At 39.5% G+C, this 21,118-nt stretch overlaps 1 long non-coding RNA gene across 1 annotated transcript in view; it reads left to right on the top strand.

The window, feature by feature from the left end:
* The first annotated feature begins 3,291 nt into the window (after positions 1-3,291).
* LOC141803540 (uncharacterized) overlaps positions 3,292-21,118 on the top strand; it is an 88,374-nt gene continuing 70,547 nt past the window's right edge. Inside the window, exon 1 of the long non-coding RNA XR_012599573.1 lies at positions 3,292-3,612. This is a non-coding gene — a long non-coding RNA (uncharacterized LOC141803540). The remainder of the gene's footprint in view (positions 3,613-21,118) is intronic.

The following is a 21,118-nucleotide window of genomic DNA, read 5'->3' as shown; positions in this document are numbered from 1 at the left end:
AGGATCCGCACAGGTACCTTAACATGGTACCTTTTGATTTAAAGTGAATCCGTGAATTGGTACTCCGTACTATGGACGGAATTTGGTACCTATAAAAGTAGCTTATTCAGTACCCATTCCTGTGTATATGTATAATATCTTCAGAGACATAAAACAACCCATCAGCATCATCAGTCACCCAGGGTAGTTGTGGGGTTATTTGGAGACTGTTGTCCACTTAAACCTTGTTAAGTACAGATGTGACATGTAAAAGCATTTCGGGCCTGTTTTAGCTGAAGCATTTTTCTGTGGGGGGGCATAATGTCTGCCTGCTGAAATGTGTCAGCTGTTGATATGAACTCCTGTGCAATATTTCACAGCTCATATACCTTTACAGGTGCCCCCAGTAGCCCTCGTCTTTTGAATTGAAAAAGAGCAACTGTGCATGCATAAATTATAATGAGAGTCATTGGAGGCCTGGGGCACAAGTACCATGTGCCACAGGCTGGGAACACCTGGCCGGTCAGTCACTTTAGACACATAGCTCATTTTTCAAGTTATAAAAGAGTTTGCCCCCTCGCTGTTCCCTGTGTTCGAGTGTGGGCATGTGAGTAACAGTGAGGGAGCACAGAGTGGGAATAACATGCAGCAGGGGCTGGGACCAGGAAATGAAGCGGTGCTAGGGAGCACAGCATCTGTCACATGATTTGATTGGTGAGCTAAACGTGACCTCAAAAAGAGCATTTTAATACAGAGACTTCATGAAATTTCATGTTAATATATAAACAGACATCAGGGCTGTCAACGAACTCATTACTGTAATCATGATTAACTGCAGAATTTCCTCAGGTAATCATGATTAATTGCATTTTTAATTGCATGTTGAAAATCTTATGAGACTATTTTTTTAGGTCCATATTAACAACATACAGTGAGTCTTGTTAGTGAATTGATTAGGAAATCAAATGATCTTGGTGGCTCTCAGAAGAAAATCACATAACATCATCACATAGTAATTATATGCAGTGTAAAATAATTAAAGTAGGCTTTTACTGTCCACAAAATCAGACAGACTCAAAGAAGTACCCACTCCTTTAGCTTCTCCTGTATAAAATTTGTTTGATGGTAAAATGTCCTGAAACTCTTAAAGCAGCAAGTTTAGATAATACAAACGGAAAAAAAATCAGGGAAACTCCTCTTGTGCATGACAACGTAGCCTGCAGGTGGCTGAGGCATGCACATCCCCAAACTGTCAAGTCAAGGTGATAGAAAGAGACTTTATGCATACATATGTTACCAAAGATTATCAAGGCAATCCTATTTGTGCAAAAAGGCTTAAAAGGGGCATGCTATGCTGCAAAAAAAAAAAAAAAAAAATCAGCTGTGGTTTAAATGTAAGTAAACAACATGCGCAAGAATGCTACTTACTTTGCTGTGCAGTTTGTGGAGGATTTTGCCCTTTGTGCATTTTTTTCTTTTCCACATACGATGTTGACTTGTTTACACAGGTTTAGCAGGAGCAAGGCTACACAATCTTTTTGAATCTGGCCTCCACTTTGGATCAAAATATGTACAAAGATTCTCCTCAGACTGAGTGAATCTGATAAAGGCCTGGTATCTCTTGCAGTAAAAGCAACTACAGACTGAGGGTTTATGGTGTATTTTATTCATTGAAGGTCTCCAACTCTCCTTGTGATGTGGGATGTGGCTCTGCCAAAGTGTGGTCTGTTCACCAGCTGGTACTCACCGGTGCTTAGCTCATTGTCTAACAGTTGTGTGGTTATATAAACATTGTGAGTATCAGGAGGCTACTACTATAGAAACAACCCAGAGGTGTTGGTGATGAACCATCTATTACTTAGCCGTTATGGAAATCCCCTCTAGAGAATATTTTGCAACATAATCTGGAAACAGTAGCAGAAACATTGATGCTCAGCAGTGATTGAGGGGCAATAAAGAGGTCATTCTCAAAACATTGTCTAATTATTTCCCATTTTTTCTCAAAGAATGTAAAGTGAAAAGAGACATATGAAGCTCTTTTATTGTTCTGAACTGCCTGCTGATGTCAGTGACCCATTAATTATTTGTCAACCAAACAATTACTCTTGTTTCTCCAGATGTTAGGTGTTGTTTACCCAGCGTTGACTGACTGGGAATGAGTGTTTGGGGAAATGACACACAGACTTATTTGCAGATCAACAAACGAGTGTGTGAAGCACATTGTTGCACGGGTTACAGATGGATGGTGGCCAGAATGAGAGAAAAACTGAGGAGCTGGGAAGTCGCAGAGAGAAGGAGTTGGGTAGATTTGTTGTGCACCAGTGGGGTGAGAAATTGCAGAAGCTGCACAGATGGCGTCCTCTCACCTTCATCAAGCTCTTCCTCCATCAGTCTTCTTCTCCTTGGCACCAGTGTCACATTACATGACCTTCTGAATGCACCCTTCACATGAGAATCCAGTCCAGTTCATCCTTAGCGTGATGTGTGCATGTGCTGGGTTTATCCAGAGGAAGAAGGCTGTGAAGAAAGGTAGTGTGAGAAACACAGGCAGTGGATTTAAAAAAGTAGAGGCTGTCAAATCTCAGTAGAAAGAACTCCAGAGTTGAAGCTCATTGTTTAAAATTCTGATTGTATTTGAAAATATTAATGATAATGAATATTGATTTAATACTTTTCTTTTTCAAAAAAAAAAGAAAAAAGAAGGAGAAAAAAAAGGAAAAAAGATGCCTGGTTGGCACGAAGGTAAGTGTATAAAAGCAGTTCAATAAAATAATAATAATAAAAGATTAAATATTGAAAATAAAGTAGAAGTCTGACTCCCTAAAACCTGAAGAAATTGTAATTCTTGAGTCTTTTCCCATCAGTGAAATATTACATTATTTATTTCCACAAAGAAAGAAAAAAAAAGTGCTACTTAGAGTGGGAGAAGAATCAGAGCACTTTTATGAGTCAAACTACATAGCCATGAAGTATCAGATTTGAAGTATATACATACAAATTAGACTGAGATTTAGCAATCAGAAGGAATGGTGCGTTTTTAGTAATGTTAAATTATTACCTATGATGCAAATCCTAAAAACTCCCGGTAGGCCTTTCTAGACTAGTTTTATTTATTTATTTAAGTCTGTGATATGAGTTCTTACCGGTCTTATTTTGTAACATCCCTCTTTCTTCTGTCATGTTCTGCTGGTGTGCTTCCTCTCCTCTTTGATTGTATGACCCGCCCACATTGTTTTCACCTGTGCCTCGTTAGTATCACCTGTGCCTGATTACCCCATGGGCTCTTTTCTTTTTTGTGTCAGTTCAGTTCAACAGACTTTTCAGTGCTTTTCTAAGTTCTCATGGATTCTCTTTCAGCATCAGTGCTTGTTGGCCTTTTTGTTGGACTATCATTTTCTTTTAGATGTTGACTTTTCTGGCCTCTTCAGAAGTCAGCGTTTGCCTTTTTTATGAGTCGGGTTTAGCTTTGAAAGTCTGCATCTGGTTTTTCCATCATTTTGCAAACCTGAAAATCACAAGCAGCAGGGGAAGTTGAATACTTTAAAGGAAGCTTAAAGACTGACAGCTCTGATCTGGTGGACATCTGTCTGCATGGTGAAAGAACATGTTGCAACCATCCATCTTCATACACTGGTAAGTAAAGCTAAGACACTTAAAACATCTTCTGTTTTCCCCGCTCATACTCATGCTTTCAATGTTAAGAGACTGTGCTGCTGTTCAAGTGGTTCTTCTGAGTTAAGTATAACCCTTTTGCTTGCGCTAATGTTGCTAAACATTTGTAATGATGTTCACACACTCAGTAGTATGGACAAGTTATGTGAAAATATATGACAATTCATTACATAATAGTTGTAGTGACTCACGTGATAAAGTCTCATGACAGAGTCAGCAAAATGCTGGTTGGCTTTTCCAATATTTGTAGTTTGACTTAAATTCGTATTGTACATTCAGCATGATGCAACCTCCAGTGTTAAAGCAAAAGCCAACACTGCACTGCCAAAAACTGCCGACACGAGACTGGCTCCAAGGTAATCCTTTAAGAGCCTATATAAGATATAATGTAATTTTAACGTCACAAACATGTTTAAAGTTAATTGAAAAAAAAAAAAAAAAAAACAATGGTTTGGAGATAGAGACCAAACAATGGTTTGGTCTCTATCTAGTTTTTTCTTCATTAATAACAGCAGTACCAGAAATCAACTATTACATTCTTTAATTATGATAAACTTTGGAGACCTTTATGAATCAGGTATCAGCATTATCAGGCACAGTTTCATTCCATTCGGAAACAGGTTAATACTTTGAACGAGGGGAACCTTGTCTGTCTTGCTCTTGTTTCTTGAATTCCTTCATCTTTTGTTCAGAATCAGCTCCTATCACAGGTAACTGGCTCGACCTCCCTATCATTTATCCCCGCAGAGTCTCAGTGCTTTAACACAGTCTGACGCTCAGCGTCTTCTGACTTCAGTGGAGAAGCGTAGAGTGGGTTGTTCCACTGTGGAAACTGGACAGTCATTGGATAAACGCTGGGCTTTGTCCTACCCATTGGACGCTCAGCGTCTCTGGGGGTCTATGAGGCAGTGGGCTGGCCTGGACGCTGGGCTTCTGCATGATGATTGGATGATCTGTCTGAGGCTGAATCCCTTTTTGATTGACAGTAAAATGAGCCAGTCAGCGATCTTGCAGTATAACCCTCCACCAGAGCATCTTCTCAGTTTTACAGTCAGCTGTTCTGGACTGATCTGGAGGCTTTATCTTACCTTAGTAAGATAAAGTTTACCTTTGTTAAAAACGACAAGTGTTGAGAGAACACTGGTAAAATCCCTGGAAAAAAACACCTGGTTGGTAAGACAGGGTCACAGACAAGGAACAGAGGGTAGAATTTACGTTTAAATAAATAACCAAATTTATGAAAAAAAAGTGAGCTTCCCCTCCTTGACTGACCAGCAGGTGCCACTGATAAATGCATGTCTTGTATATAATGCTAATTTATCTGCCCATCCAGAACAGGGCCAAAAATCAACTACTGGAGCTGTCACTGTTCATCAGATGCTGTTAAAGCTCTGAAATTTCATGAAATGTTTTATCCAGTAATCATTTAAACCTTTTATGTGGCATGCATCAGGCTGTTTTGAGCACTAAGTGCATGTTCTAATGTGCCCCCAAACAATTTGCCTCCATCACAGTATGGACAGCAGTCTTTATTCAGTTAGCAAAAGAAATAAATAAAATACAAAATAGTGGTGCACATATGATGAGGGGTAAGTACAAGGGAAGGGGATTTATGCAACTAAATTTCCACCATAAACTGTGCCATAAATACTCACAATGCAAGAAAATGAACCTCTGCATCTATGAGGACAAAAAGCAGAAACAGAATTAAGAGCTTTCAAAATAGCCTTTTAATTGCTGCTGGTGACAGATCTACATTAACCATAGCTTCCTGTGTGCAGGTGTGCCATAGCATACAGCAGGTGCTCTTTTTAATTTCTGTTTGCCCCTGCCCTAAACAGCATGAGTGCACCAGTGAACCTTCCTGTTCAAACACTCCCATCACATACCATCTAAAGTGTATCTAGGATGCAAAGAAAGCTATAGATGGCCCCACCCCGCTCCCCTTCCTCTCCTTCATCCCTTTCTCGTCTCCTCAGGAGGGGAACAGATGCGTTGGCGGCACTAAAGCAGCAGCTGATTGTGTTTGTGATGTTTACCGCTCCCCTAGCTGTTGAAGATTTACAGTAAATATCTGCTTTATTGCTCACACAGGACCCAGCATTTACACTGATGCACCAGTCCCACCTCGCTTATATACCTTTGACCACCCTCTGTCGACTCGGGGCTTGTAACCACAGCTTGTATCCTCTCTGCCATATGCGGCTGTGGCTTTAAACGAGGCATCCTGCATGTTTGTCATATCATTGATCGCAGGATCTCGCAATGACTCTTAAATTTCACCATAAATGCACCCAGTGGTAAATACAGCAGCCTTTATTAGTTTTTGTCCTCAGTGAACAAACTTTAAGGTAAAAAGGGTGAAAATGACTTTGTTTACATTTATTTTTGAGGAATACCACGGCACAGTTCTTGTCTGCGTTAATCCACTTCCAACAGTAATGTTGTGCTTTTGAAATGCTGTTATTTGTATTCAGAGGAGAAGTGAACTTTAACCACAATTTGCAAACATAAATGGAATCCTGCTCTCAGCCGTGGCTTTGTTAAGTAACACAGAGGACTGTGAAGCAGGTGAAAAGTTATTAAGGCTTGTTTGTATGCGGCTGTGTATGTAAATATTGCTCTTACTTCTATATTTAGAATTCACACAGAGTGTGTGAAGAATAGATGCACCTCAGAGAATAAATAACACTCATGCTTTCTGTGTCATTCCTGCTTTGTGTTCAGAATCTTAATACTTCGACTGGCAGATACTGAAGTTTTTTTTATCGTATGGAGAGGGAAAAGTGGTGAAATTGAGGATTTTTTTAGGGGATGAAACCGAGGTGCTCATCTTCCTCCTGGCATCTGTTCAAGATAGATTTCTCTCCATGGATCACCCATGTTTTCATTTCATGCTTGTGGCCACGCTTCCGCTCAGCCAGTCAGTTATCAAACGTTGTGGAAAGCACGGGGGGAGACATGGAGTCATGGAGAGGGGAGAAGGGGGTTGTTCACATAAAGGTGAATGATACGGAAACTATCCATCCCGAGTGGAAGAGAAATGGTAGGATTTGCTGATGGAGGAAAGGATGTAAGGTGATGGAGGTGTGATGGAGGGATGAAGTGATAAAAGAATGCAAGTTGGACGGAGAGGGGGTTTTTGATGGAATGGCGGGGCCTCCTGGAGTCCTGGGTCACACGTTGAACTCTAAAAGCACCCGTTTGATCATGACATGTCAAGGATGTGAGTAGAGAGAGCATGAGGGACCAAGAAAGATGGCACAGCAGGCAGAAAAAATGCTCATCGTTTGGCACCAGATTGAGTGATCCGTTTCAGGAACTGGCCAATGTGTGTGTGTGCATGTGTGTGTCACCTCCATTTCATGCACTGTCTCGCGCCCATCACTCCTCATGGGTAGGTGGCGTATTGCTTAGCCCACGGATTTGACGGACGGCACATCAGTGAGCCGTATCGATCTGGGAGGTTCGGTGGGGGGCGGTGTTGGAGGGTAAAGTTGGAGTGTGGTTGTCACAGGCGGGGAGATGGAGGATAGTATCAGGCGTGCAATCTCACAGCCGGGGACCCTGGCGTGGAGGGATAGGTCGGGGCCATCCATCTTTCTGCATTACCCACAGCCACAAGGACATTAAGCCAGAGGGATAAGGGTCTGTCTGGGGGTGTTTAGAGCTACGCCTGGTTATCTCTCTGCGGGGACCTCAAACCCAGAGACCGGTGCTCCACCCAGGCAGATGCTGGGACCAGCACTCTGCTTTGAAGTCTGTTGAAGTATAGGAGGAGAATAGGAGGGCAATGCATGCTTACAAGGCTTTTACAGGCTTTTCTCAGTTTCTGTGTGATCTCTGGCCCGTTTCTACACTCAAATAACTCAAGTGTGTTTAAGATCAATAGATTTTTTGATGTTCTAAAGAACCCTTCTTTACAGAGGATAACAAGACATCGAGCTCAGGAGATATGGCCATATGAATGACTCTCCATTAAATATTTTATCTAAAAGATCTTAGAGAGGAAAATGAGCAGTGATGGATTTGCACTTTTAAGTTCACATTAATGCTGAAAATGTGCGATCTCTGTCGACTGATTGCAACTTGGCAGCTCATAAGACACTCTTGTCTAAAGTGCCAGTCAGGCTAGTCGGGAACTGTTAAAGAATAGTTGAGAGAGTGAGCTTTTAGATTTGAGACGTAGTCTGCAGTGTCATATTTGATCAAACCATAGTCCCTGTAACATTGCTCCTGACAGTTTAATGCATTCTAGCGCTTTTCTTTCACAATACATTTAGCTCATTGACCACAAAGAATAAAAAGTCAGTTTAAATCGCAAGCTGTGCTGAACAGGTACTTGAACCTGTGCTCTGTGTGAAATGTTCGGCAGGTAACACATTTTCCAGCTTCACAAAGCCAGAGTGAGATTAGTGGCTTTCTATTGATGCCATGATTACAATAAATGTATGGCACCAGAATGTACATACAGTATAAATCTCTTCAATCAAAGGCTTTTTGTCATATCTATAGGGGTGCTTTTGGTTGCTATACAGATTTCAGGAACTGAGCTCTCTGAGCAGTATCTTATTTATCTAAAAGCTACTACTACTACTTTTTTAAATCTATTTTTCTTTTTTCCCCAAAAGTGTGGTTGTGGGAGACACCTATCGATGCTAAGTGCATTACCTACAGGAAATGTTTATCTGGCTGGTTTCTCAACATAGGGACTGAGCAGAGAAGTTAAATTGAAGCTTGGCTACCAACCACTGTGGGACACGTCAATGTTACAACGTAATTAAGCTAAAACAAAAAGACCACTGAACAAGACTTGAAACAAGCACTGATCTTGGAGTGAGTGTTCACTTTGACACAACATTTGTGTGCACTTTGCATGGACATAATTCATAGTGTCAGTAAATTCATGGACTGCCAAAAAAATTGTGCAGAGAGTGATAGAGATGGAAACAGAATGGCACTGAGATAATCATTTCCCACAACCTAATACCAACAACATACCCTTACGAAAGAAAAATATATGTACCAATAAAATTTTTGAAATGTATTGTAATATATTATTGATATATTATGATATACATGGAGGGCACATATACAAAACATTATATATTCATGAAATATATTGCAATATATTGCAAAATATACAAATAATTGCTGCTTTCCATATATTGCAATACATTGGAAAATATAAATACTAAATCTCATATATGAGAATATATTACCTAATATACAACATGATATTTTCCAATATGCTGCAATGTATTTTTCTTTCGTAAGGGTAGGGTACGTGATTTTCAGGTTTGGGCTTGAAACTCTAATGAAGTTTTTTCTTTTTTTTTTTTTCATTAGCAGATATACTTATTGATTATACAAGATCAAAAAACTTGCCGTTATAGCAGTTGAGCCCACTTAGTCTAAAAGCTTCACAAGTGCAATAAAATGTATATGAAGCCTTCAGTCACATCGCACACGTGCAGCTGGTGTTTGAAAACCTTTTGAGCAGATTTTGCTGATCAAGTGCAATTAATTTCTTAAGTTTCTTCTACTTCTTAAGTTTAAATAATAATAAAATCTTAGCCTTAAATGTGATGGACACTTTGCCCTGTGTAAAATTTTACTTATAATTGCACTTCATATATTTCAGGTTCTCCTAAACAGGTCAAACTTCTAAGGTTACCCGCAGAGAACATCCTACAACTAAGTCCCTGATATACCTTGACATTATTATTATTATGAATAATAATAATAATAATAATAATAATAATAATAATAATAATAATAATAATAATAATCATAAAATATAAATAATAAAACAAAATCTGTGAGCTGAAACTGTAAGCTGAATGGGGACATTAACTGATTCATCAAGGCTTTTGATGAACAGAAAAAAAAAAGCTTCATCCTGTTACTTTACTAATAAAAAAAGCTCCCATCTGTTACTATGAAACGGCTACCATCATGCACCTTTTCCCTGCTGACACAAAAACTGTGCAGACAAATGAGCGAGCAAGCAAAACTGCATGGTGTCCTCACAACAAAGGACTCTAAGGCCATTCTGGTGTGATAACAGAGAGATTAAAAAAAGAAAAAAAGAATACTGATGGGGCCTTCAGGAGCGTCTAATCGTGGCGAGGATACGGCTGTGTGTTTCACCCTGAAAGCTTGTCTGTCGATCCTCACTGTCTGGCTGGACAATCCCTCGGTGCCTTAGTGTGGGACATCTCTGATCGATACTTAGTGCTGTCAGGATAAGTAATTGTTGATTAGCAGACATTCACAGAAACAGCATACGGCCACCTGCAAAACTATAAACAAGTGATAGTGAATCAAAGAGAAAGGCAATCAAAGATTGGGACGGTTAATGACTGGCATTGTCTTTTAATAGCTCCCCACTTAAATGTCCAACCAGAGTTTGTACCATCTACAACTGCAGAGATGTATATTATCAAACAACAACAACATTGAGTAATGGATGATTTAAAATTTAAAATGTAATCAGAATTAGCCTAAAAAAAAAAAAAAAAAAAAAAAAAATATGCCAAGCAGGAATAAGGTAATAGTGTGATTGGGCTTTTCTTTATATACTGTGAATATATTTTGCAAGGCAGACAATCCATGCTTCCTGTTAGTCCTCCTGTGTTTCATAAACCAGAATTTTGTCTTTTGGTACCTCACACTTTCTACCAAAATAAGAGAGTGAAACTACATTAATTTAATATTTGACTGTTAAAAGCTCAACTTCCTACTATTAGACCAGCTAGCTTGCGTGCTAAACCTACGGCCTTCTAGACTACCGGGAAATGTCCGTGTGTTTGCCACTGAAGTGTTTCCTCCCTTTTATGTCACTGTTTCCTAGCATCTTCCGCACACAGCTTTTCATAAATCAATGTGTTTGCCATCAGTCAGCTCTGTAGGCAAATTAGTCCCACCAGGAGACTCCAGCAGCTGATTGTGTTCACCCGCACAGGGTGTAGAGGTATTCTTCCAGAAGATGACTCACTGTTGTCATCAGTTGTGTCGAGGCAGAGGCGTTGCTTTCCTCTCAATGGAAGCAGAGGCTTACTCTTTATAAACGTGAATGAGTGACAGGTGTGGATCTCCCTGTGTATTGACAGCCTGACATGCCTTTCTTGCTGCTGCTGATGCCTTTGGAAAGCGGTGACACTGTTTCGTCTTTCACTCCAGAAATTGACTCTTCACAGTCATTTACAACTTAAATAAAGCACCAAACATTAAGAACTTCCATTACTGTATCATTTAAAAGAAACAGGATCAGAAAAGTGCCAAATTACCATAAAACAGTCAGGAGACCCTTGTGCCATGACTTTGTCATTTTAGTAAGTCTCATGAAGATCTTGTGATGATCTCTTGCTATCTTTAGAAAAGGCTGTTTGAGCAGTTTACAGACAGATCTGCACATAAAGTATGGACATAATGTTAAAATATGAGTAAATAGAAAACTTCCTCTTTAGGGTTGAACGCAAGGCTTCAATGTAGTGAACACTGTCCTAAGTCAGTGCTATTAAAACTCTTGTATAGAGCCTTAAAACATGTTAAGAGTGTGTTAGAAAAATGGTTATTGTCTGTCGAGCCTAATTTCTTAGTTTTTCATTTTACACCTTACAGGTTTTTCATTCTTTAGAGCACATTTTATCTGTCGATGGCTCAGACGTAAGTGTTTATTTTGGCTATCAGGCGGGCACGTTGTCACTATATGCCAAGAGGTCAGAGACTACACTCTATCTATACTCTTGTGACTATGTTGAGGAAACTTATTTGATATAGCAACTGCCATTGTTTGGTTTTCTCTTATATCGCAGAACACATCATAAATAAATAAATTAATCAATGTACTGCCTTGAGGTTAATCATACCACTACAGATAGCTTAAGTTGTATTTTGGTCCTCTTCAAAATGGTTATGCTCATGAAATCAGATGAAATCATGAAATCAGCAACACCTTCTTTTTTTTTCTTTCTTTCCTTTCTTTTTTTTTTCAGGAAAATTGTTGCTAATATTTTCAAGAAGTTCTGGTAATGAATAAAATCCATTTTTTAAATTCATTTTTTAAAATTGTTTCCTGCATTGAAAGAACACATTTACTAAAAAAAATACTGAAAAAGTTGCCAAAACTGCCAAATTTGTCAAATATGATAAAAATAAAAATCATCATAAAAAATACTAATAGTACAATTTTACTGTGTGTTTTATGCTACAAACAGTAAATGAAAATTTCAGTTCCAAAAAAAAATAAGGTCAAGAAATCCTGGCACAACTTCACCAACTTCCAAGGTGCCTGGAGAGAAAGAGTCTTGAAGAGGTCAGAAAAGCTCCAGCAACACTTGTAGTTTAGGAAACAACTTTATTTGACCAACACATTTTGGCTTGTGGCCATCATCAGGGTCATCAGAAATTAATTAAAAACAGAACTGTGCAATGTTAACAGCAATGTTTTTAATTCATTTCTGATGACCCTGATGAAGGCCACAAGCCGAAACGCATTGGTCAAATAAAGTTGTTTCCTAAACTTTATTATTATTATTATTATTATTATTATTATTATTTATCTCAAACTTTAAAAAACAGAAAACAAAAGGAAATAAAGAAATAAACATGTGAGTGCAAACACATGCACAGCAACCAGTTTGAGAAGGAGCAGAAAGAAGCAAAAAAGCTTATCTAGTTCTGCCCCTTTCCTTTTAAACTACAAGTGTTGCTGGAGCTTTTCTGACCAGTTCCAAAATAAATAAATAAATAAAAATTAAGGCAAGAAAAGAAAAATAAACTGGCAACTTTTTGATGGGTCAGGGTTTACAGGGTTAATGATGCTTCTTGAGAAACCAATTGCTGACAGCACTGAGGCTATGTTCATGTTTCATATTGTCTATGACTCGTTCCCAGCACACAGCTGTTGTCTGAAGCAACTGCAAAAGGCTAACACAAATCTATGCTAATGTGCTAAAACGGGTTATCATCAACTTTTACTGTTCTTCAGTCAGTATGCTGAAGAACAATGGGTCTTTTGTTTGAAATGGATGGATTGAGGGGAACTCAGTTGCAGTTACTGTCAGTCATCAGAGTGAACGATGGCATCGTTAAAGAGGCCAACCCCAGTCTGCATCTGTTCAAGAGCCATCTCGATAAGACTCAGCATCATAATGAAATAACTCCAACTCGACAGAGACGCAGTGTTCTCAGCTAATAATTGTACATTTGATGTGCTTTTCTTCAATTTCATTCATATCAGCGTCAGCAATCAGCTTAAGTGCGTTGGAATAATAACAAGTGATCAGCTAAAAACAACATATTTTGCATTCCTCATCAGTTTAACAGTTCTCGTGAGATCGCAATAGAATTAAATGACCAGTAAATGATTTTTTTTAATAACACAACATAACAGCATTTTCTGGATCAGCATAAAGATTGTTTTATTGTGCTTTTGTCATAACTTTCAGATGCTTCAGTGTGTTTCTGTATGTGTCAGAAAGTTTTAACTTCATTACTACTTCCCTGGGTTTTGTTGCTCTGTGTCGCTGGTCCCGAATGTTGAAACCCTAGAGTCTTCCATAGAATTGAGTCAACACTATTAGTCGATAAATGGAGTTATTTCCTCCAAATGTGGAGAAGAATGAACAAAACTTTGAGCATACTGTTTCCTAAAAATACTGACATCAAACCTCCAAATGTCCCCGCCTTCCCACAATGTTAACACATCCATAATCACCAGCAGATGTTGATTCAGTGTTTATTGTGATTACAAAAGTAACAGTGGCACACAGGCAGCAGATGACCCTTTTTATTAAGCTAACAATAAAAAAACAACAGCATTAATTCAGCCTCGTGTGGCTCAGTTAAGATCCGGAGCTGATACTGTCGAGCTTAGCATAATTTTGGAGCAGATTGAATTTCTTTTTAAACCCCAGCTGGTAACAGATGGGTTAGGAGACTGTGAGGAAAACATCATCTTCCTTTTTTTTATAAGCGCGTGTCTGTCAAATTAGCTTTGCAAAGTGTTGTGTGTATCCCAGAGGAAATTTTTGTGAAGTTGAATGTTTGACATGACTGAATGCTTAACTTTCATATTTCCTGTTTTTTTGGCAGCAAAACTTGAAAATACCTATTTATTAGTTTTGAAGAATATCCTTTCACAGCATCCTCTGCAATAATATCTGTTTTTTTTTTTTTTTTCTGGTACACAAGCATCCATGTATGAGAACTCTCCATATTTATTCCCACACACACACATGCTACATGTGCACGCTGTGAGCCCGCCGAGTGGAACAGCAGCCCATCCATTTCATTTCACGGTGGATTCTTCTTGCTGTGAAAGGCACTAAGTGTTCATGCTTGTAAGTACTTTATGTGCAATTTTGTGGGTTTTCTGTCCTTACAGCAAGTTTGTGTGTGCACCTGCTGGGCCTATTTACTTACATCACACAGTCTCAGTATGCATATGTACACACAGCTGCCTGTGTATCACAGCCCTGCTCTGTGTGTGATCTACACACAGCTTCAGATCTTTGATATTCTTTCATAGCAGCACAGGGGGACGGTAGGCAGTCAGGAGACCCGCACAAAGCCCACACCAGACCTTCTCGGTAGGTGGACGTGTTGTTTGAATAAAGCAGACAGCCACTGCATCCTTAAAAAAATTGTGTGTGCATATTCATGGGCAAGTTCCTTTGTTTGTCCTCACAGCAGCAAGGATCTCTGCCATGTCAATAACAATGGAAGGAGCCAAGATTTTAATGGGAATATAATCTCCTGCCTATTTGTTCTTTCTTTGGCACTCAATATATTTAGCCTGCCTGCGGTGATTCGGTGTGGGGAGAAGTGAAGGATAAAAAGAAAGATGGATTTGATCAAGTGAAGGTCTGCTTATAGATAAGAGAAATGTGAAGAAGGGACAAGGAAGAATAAAATCAAAGAGAACACACAAGAGCGCCCTAAAAGTGTAAAAATAAATAAAAAAGACAAGGAAGAAGTTGAAAGGGAAAAAAATCTCACTCGTAAAGTTCCCCACAGGTTATCTCGGGCTTTCTCCACAATATTTTTCATCCCACTCCAGGTCTTTGGCCCTCACCTCTCCACGAACGCTTTTATTATGGAATCACACCATTCCTTTTCAAGAGCTCATATGACACACACAACCAGAACCAATGATCCTTCCCGTGGCCTCAGCAGGACCAAAGACCTCTCTGTGAGGAGATAACGAGTTCCTGTCGAGGTGTGAACGAGACAGGGTGGAAGTGAGATACAGAGAGATGAGTCCGCTGATAGGGCTGAGAGAAATAACATTCGCCAGTGCATGACTCCCCCAGTCTTCCTGTGACTAATACTGTTGTCCTTTAGACAGCATGGGGTGTTCTTTCTTTAGTTTGTCTTCCTGCCTTTCTACCTCTTGACTCAAGGGTACATCCAGCCTGTCTGTGCTCTGTAGTTGGCATTAAAGCGTGTATCTGGGCAGTAAGTGTTGTTCTAAGAGGACAGTCGTGTTGCATTTGAGTCCTTAGGGCATGAATAAAAGTAATTAGTTTCTTAGGGTTGATTTAAATAATCACCCAACATAAAACTGAGTCTATCTGAAATATTTGATTTAAGTGATTGTCTGTTGTGTTTATCACTATTATCACCCTGGGTACCAACCAAAGACATAAAAATACACAATTTATATAACCAAAAATATTGCCAGTAACCCGTCCATGTCAACTCAACCTTGTGCTTGCAGGATGAATTAAACAAAGTGAATATTTCAACTCAAGGTCAAGTTCAAACTTTAGACTCTTTATGTAATATCACCCACATAAAGGGGAACATTTCCAGGGACGGTTGAGTCAGACAAGGTGAATGGGACTCCCGAAGGAATATTTACGTCGATTTCTGTCCTCATTTAGCTCTTCCTCCCTTCAAGACTTTGAACTTCACAGACCTTTAAACAGTATGACGCAAATACCAATGTCTGATATGACATATACATGTTTTTCAATTACATTAAAGCTAACAGTGACTAAGATATACAACTCACTATATTGTCTGCTGTTTCCTGGATTGTACAAAAAAGATCCTGCCCCGCTTTCTGAGATGGTTGCGACCCTAGTTCTTTCAAGTTTAGGGGCCCTAATGTACAGAGAGTGCGTACGCCCTTCTTCGACGCAAAGTTTAGATTTATCAAGAGTGAAATGACCATGGAAATGTGCGGTGCCTCGTGCCAACTTCATGGCTGGCCTATGCACGTTTCAACAGCTGGTGACTTTTGGCGACACTTAACCCCAATTCACACGAAAAGCGTAAGTGCCACGCTGCGGTTTTTGGGGTGATATCACAGGAGACCCACATGTTCCTGCAGGAATCCCACCCATGACAACATACTTGCATAGTGAATAACTAGCATGATAAGCTCACCTGGCCCTCCCAAAACTTAAGCAACTTCAGTCCATGCCTTCCCCTTTCTGTTGGTGTCCTTATAGAAAGAATATGTTGTGTCGTATAGATATATGAAGTTTTTCACCTCAAAGATTATTTTTTTCTCATACAAAAGCTTGGGTTTGTTTTGCATCTGACCTGCTGATGACTACTGACCATGTGCCAGTGATGTATTTTGGATAAACAACAAACGCGTGCTGTGTGAACGCAATGATTGACTAGAGTGGTTTCTAAGTACGGCGTCGTGCGCGGGCAAAGTGCGTGGCGCTCACGCTTTATGTGTGAATTGGGGGTTAGAGATGATGCTGGGAACAGTTAACACACTAACATCCACGAGTCTGCAATCACATTAGTGGATATGAAGGCATGCCCACATAGGTGCAAAAAAAACAAAATAGCGTTACATAACTGCTCTAGCAGATCTAGAGGACACTGTAAATGGTGGAATAAGAAGAGAGGTTGTGTTCAAAGGCAGAGAGGATTTACTGGACCATGATGACAACTGGCTCATCAGATACTTTAAGTTCCTGAGGGCAACCCAGACTACAAGCTGTCACTGTGCGCCATGGGTGGCTTCTTGGTGAGTAAATCTATTGGTGTAACTATTTTAAACTGAATCCCTGTTATGTGCGTTGAGCATGTGCGCACTCAAATTCTATTCAGTTTTCACAGCATCATTAGTTAGTGGTTAAAGTTCATGACTTGCTGTTTTTTCCCAGTTAAAATAAAGCTTAAGATTTATTTTTTAAGTCATTTTTTTAGCTTTTATTCCTTTAAGAGGATAGTGGATAGAGCAGGAAACAGGGAAAGAGCAGAAAATTACATGTGAAAAAGAAGCCACAGGCTGGTTTTGAATGCAGGCTGCCTGCTCCAGGGCGAACATCAAACAGCGTGACCTCGACCACTTGGCCGTTTGCACTCCTCAGTCCTCTTTGCCCAAGACTTTCAGAAAAGCCGCTGATCGTCTCTGTGTGCAAAGTATTCATGTTAATAAGCCCGTGTATAAAGTTTGAAATGTCTTTATCAGCCTCACCTTTTCCATTGCACACATCAGCACACACACACACTCTCTCCCACTCACTCCTATTGTGTTTGATACTGATGCTGGAGGACAGTGTGCCAAAAACACATATTTGCCTCAACTTCAGCAAGTAGCTCAACCAAATTTGCCTTTCATGAATGAAAAAAAAAATCATCTAACTCATTCTTTGTTCAGTTTTCTGATTATGCACAGAGGAAAATCTCAAGACTCCAGGTTCATTTATATATGATTTGCATATGGGGAACATAATAGGGGTCAGGACCTGGGGTTAATATGGGAGCGTAGACAAGGAGGGGTCAGGGACTCTAACATGTGTGCTTAATTCCATGTTAATTGGGATGATTTAAATGTGCTTGGATTCATGCTTGCGCACAGATTCATACATCTGAATGTATTTGGGCATACAACGCTTTTCTGGATTTCAGTGTAAGCTAAGTTTCGGTAGGAAATCCACGCAAGTTTTTGTGCACAAGGCCCCTGGATTTTAGGATCAGATTGTCCCTAGTGCTGCTTTTGCAGATGAGAACAAATCAGTCACAAAAAGGGTTTTTAGCAAACAGAATGAAGAAGTGAACACAGCCGTGTAATAAGAAAATCTAATCCAACATTAGCTGAGGGAAATAATCAAGTAATAACAGTAAATCATGCTTCTGTGACATTCAAAGTAACAAGAAATACTATTTTTCTGGCTCGTATGCCAGAATCATCCATCAATAACTGCCTGAAAGTTACAACCATATATATTGTAGCAGCTCTGAACCTTTGATCTTCCATGTTGTATTTCCTCAGCACTGAACTCTGGCTCACATAAAGTCTGCTCCAGCTCTGACAACACGTTATAAAATCTGCAGTAATCAATAATGTCATCTGCGTGTGTAAACCACAGAATCAGTTTGTGTGTCTGAAGTGTCATCCTCGACTCTGATAGCTGACCGAGCAGCGGTGATCCTCTGATTGACGCTCCCCGGAGCCACAGAGCGGAATATCAAACGTATGTCTCAATATGTAGGTGTCCTGTCAGCAACTGTCAACAAAATATACGAGAGAAGTAAACTAGAACTGCTGCAGTGATACAGAAGACATGGGAGAAACAAGTGAATGATATATGAGGAGCTCTGTCAGACAAGATACACGGTGGATTACATATGTCTACAAACACATACATATATGCACTTTTATGTTACTTTAATGCCACTCTGTCAAAATGACATGTGTTTTAAAAGCTCTTTAACCAAAATGATGTCTTAATACTTAAATATAATTATTGTTCTAATCCATGCATTTTTAAATGTACTTTTTTATAGAAAAGAGCAGAAAAAAAACGTAGAGTAAATTATTATTGTTTATTTATTTATTTATTTTTAATGTCAATTTACAGTTATTTCATGTAAAGGGAAATGTGTTTTAGTGGTTTTTCATTTGTTTTCTAATTAATTCTGAACTTCCATTCCCTATAGTTTGAAAAAAGGAAAAAAAATGGATGTTGAAAATATATTCAAGGTTAAAAACAGTTGTTGTTTTTTTTTTTGTGTGTGTAGGGCCCATAGACAGTATATAGAGTGGACATCGTGGCTCCACCATTTATCATTGTACAGTTTTGAAGCCAAAATACCGCCTTCTCAGGCGCAACCATTGTAGCAGTTTGGAGCCAGAGACGGCTCAGTACAGAAGATGGGGGATTCTGGGAGACTCCGAGTGGAGCTGGGTCACAAAAATAATATAAATATTTTTTTCTTTCCAGAGTCTAATCACTTCCTGACTCTACCTCCCAACATATTTTACAATCCCCCCAAAAATACACAGGAATGGCAGCTGTCAATCATCGCTAAACGTTACATAAAGCCTTGTTTTTAACCTTGTATAACTAATGAAAACATAACTTTTCAGAAAAAAGAGGACTTGGATACAAGACATCCAAATAATTTCTTCAAATCACCACAACAATCGGACATGAGAAACATTTCTATGAGGTTTATTCATTTTTAAAAGTTTGACCACAGACCATCTGAAATGGCTGGAGGGTCGGATTTTTTTTTACCTATACTGCAGCCAGCCACCAGGGGGAGCAGTTTTTGTGGAGCCCTCAATTGGAGCCGAGCAAGCGGACGTCCATTTTTTTTACAGTCTATGGTAGGGACAATAGACTGTTAAAATTAAAAAAAAAAAAAAAAATGGACGACATCTTGCTTGACTTGAAGTGAGGTTTTACGTCACGTTTAACAATGATTGACAGCTGCCGTTCTTGTGTATTTTTGGGGGGGATTCTGAAATATATCGGGAGGTAGAGCTGAGAAGGGATTAGGCTCCTGAAAGGAAAACAAAAAAAGTTATTTTTGTCACCTCCACCTCCAGGAGCTTCTCTCAGATTCTCCCAGAATCCCTCACAGTCTCTACTGCGCAGGCTCTGGCTGCACAACTGGTACCAATGGCTGCTCTGTGACAGGGGAATTTTGGCTTCAAAACTGCACAATGGTAAATGGCGGGGCCACGCTGTCCACTCTATATACAGTCTATGGTAGGAACATAGTGCATGTTTTTATCCTCAAATCTTACTACCATCTTTATAAAATTTGTGGCACTCTCTGGGGGTAAAAAGTAACCTGCAGTTTGTCAACTGCACAGTCTCTCAGCAGGTTGCGTGATGTGAGGGGCACCAGAGCATACCTCACATTGATTCACCGTCTGATAAGGGTGAAGCATTGCCACGCGCTTGGAAAAGGTCGCTGTCACTTGTTACAAATAATTGACCCTGCGTTTCACAATAGCTGCTGTATGTTCTCAAGCATCATGGATGTGGTGACACTTCACTCCCCCACTTTTCTCATTAGCTCAACAAATCCCTACAGGTGATGAAGATGTGACACGGGTTTGTGGAGCAGCCCTCATTGTGTCTTCACACAGCAGTCTTTATTAACAGTATAATTACATTTGGTGACAGTGCACATTATTAACAAGTGTTTCAATGTTTTCTGTCACTGTGCGCCGCTGATGACTTTTTTGTTTTTTTCTTCTTATCACCCCACATATTAATTTTTTGTTCTGTGTTTGTAAGACAAACTGAATTATATTTAGTGGATTAAAAGACATGCTTTAATCTTTTAATGACTTTGGGAAAGGCACGCAGGTCACATGTCCAAATAGAGAACATGACATGGGTCTATAAATCTGTAACTATTTCATTTATTCGTCCCTTCTCTCACCCCCAGAGCTGCCACTAAGCCTCAACTACAAATGTGTTTGTGCATGGGTTAGAGTTTGTGTGCATTTTCCTACCAGGTTTGACTTTTAGAAATATCAGGCCCTGTAAGTGTGCATAAAACTTTGACAGAGGGATAACTATTTGTTCTTTTGAAGTTGTGGTTTATAGCTGCTGAATTATATTCAGATGTGTTAATATTTTTTCTTCACTTACATCAGAAAGAAGCAGAAAACAATAACTCAGTTTAATTCATATAATACTAAATGTAAAAACAAACAATCACTGAGACCTCAATAATAACACTAGGGATGTCCCAATCCCTAGTATCGGATCGGGACGATTTTCACATTTTTAATGGAATTGGTAATTGGGAATTTTAGCCGATCCTCTCAACTGATCATAACGCCAAAATTGCTGCCAAACGCCAATGAGTTAGTAAAACCGAGCTCTATAAGTGCGCCCAACCTCATAAAGTTGATGAGAGAATGATAAAATAAGGAATGGTACAGTTAAGTAGGACACAGCCACACTTAGCTTTGTTACAGAACACATGTGCACAACCAGATACGTCACAGCAACTATATCTGCTTTACAGCACCCTACAGTAACTCAGCGGGGACAAACAGCTCAAAGCGCGAAAACAAACACAGTCAAGTCTGTTAGCTTAGCGCTAACAACTCCACGGCTTCAGTGTCAGCAGTGTGGAAATACATGAAACTAGAAAGTGAGATCAGTCCAACAGCCACATCTATGCTCTGTGATCTTTTTAAGAGGCGTTCAGTTCAACCAAAACTTCCCAAAAC

This window comes from Halichoeres trimaculatus, unplaced genomic scaffold (genome assembly GCF_033239565.1).
Source record: "Halichoeres trimaculatus isolate MK-OKI-2021-1 unplaced genomic scaffold, fHalTri1.1 fHalTri1_scaffold_14, whole genome shotgun sequence".
NCBI classification, from domain to species: Eukaryota; Metazoa; Chordata; class Actinopteri; order Labriformes; family Labridae; genus Halichoeres; species Halichoeres trimaculatus.
The sequence above is the reverse complement of the archived record's forward strand: the minus strand, read 5'-3'. Positions and strand labels throughout refer to the sequence as shown.